At 46.1% G+C, this 1022-nt stretch overlaps 1 pseudogene; it reads left to right on the top strand.

The window, feature by feature from the left end:
• Nucleotides 1-474: 474 nt before the first annotated feature.
• Nucleotides 475-652, top strand: LOC149468083 (U2 spliceosomal RNA; annotated as a pseudogene).
• The last annotated feature ends 370 nt before the right edge of the window (nucleotides 653-1022 follow it).

Below are 1022 nucleotides of genomic sequence, written 5' to 3'. Positions count from 1 at the left end.
GCGAACTTTCAAAGATACGAACAACTTTTTTTTTTGTTGAAAAATATACATTATTTTTTACAAAAGTATAAAAAAAACTATACTTTTAGTCAGGGTACATCTCACCCTGTACTGCGACGCAGCGCATAATACACCACATTACAATACAGTTCTAGTCATACAATAAATACATACAATAAGTACATTCGCTCAGCGGTATGACGCCTAACGTGATGTGCACGGCGGACAATTCCCCAGACCATCATGTCATGCATGACGCCGTTTACCCCAAGACTTTTTGTGGCCCCCTAGGTTACCCCCAGAGGCGCCACCACATAATAAACATAGCATGCATAAACTTTTCAGAATACATAAATTCAAACAAATACAAAATCCAACAAGCATCGGGGGCCCAGTCCAGCCTACCAGGTACCTATGGGAGTCACTTTTTATTTTTCATCACAGATCTCCAATTACATCCCCCAATCAGTGAAGATCGCTTCTCAGCCTTTTGGCTAAGATCAAGTGTAGTATCTGTTCTTATCAGTGTCCAGTAGGGGTGCTCCACCATGATTCTAGCTTTGCAGGGATGACTGGTTGTATAGTACCCCTGCTGGTATGATGAGGGTCCTGATGGTTAGTACAGGCTGGAACAAAAACCGAGGCACCCACAGGCTGCTGGGGCCCGGGAGTAATTCCCCCTGGAAAACCGGAGGGGCCCAGTTCCTCCTGATTTGAACGGATCTACCTTGTCTGGCCAGGGGCCAGGAAGGCAGAAAGTCCATGAACCAGTGCCCCCTGAGAGTGGTCTCCTCAGGGGTGCTCTTAGTAACACTTGGGCGTGGGACCCCAACGTGTGAAACGGCACATGGTCACTGTTTCAAACACTTTTCCTGCACTGCGCCTTTTAGGGCTAGGCCTTTTGGCTAAGTCCTGGGCAATTTTTGCTATGGGGCTCAGGGCCTGGTCAGTGCACAATTGCACGGCCACTTATTTATTTAATTTATTTTTCTCCTCACGTTTGTCACTTTTTTCACTTTTGT

This window comes from Staurois parvus, unplaced genomic scaffold (genome assembly GCF_062004578.1).
Source record: "Staurois parvus isolate SC_StPar_1 unplaced genomic scaffold, SC_StPar_1.0 ptg000093l, whole genome shotgun sequence".
Taxonomy (NCBI): Eukaryota; Metazoa; Chordata; class Amphibia; order Anura; family Ranidae; genus Staurois; species Staurois parvus.
The sequence above is the reverse complement of the archived record's forward strand: the minus strand, read 5'-3'. Positions and strand labels throughout refer to the sequence as shown.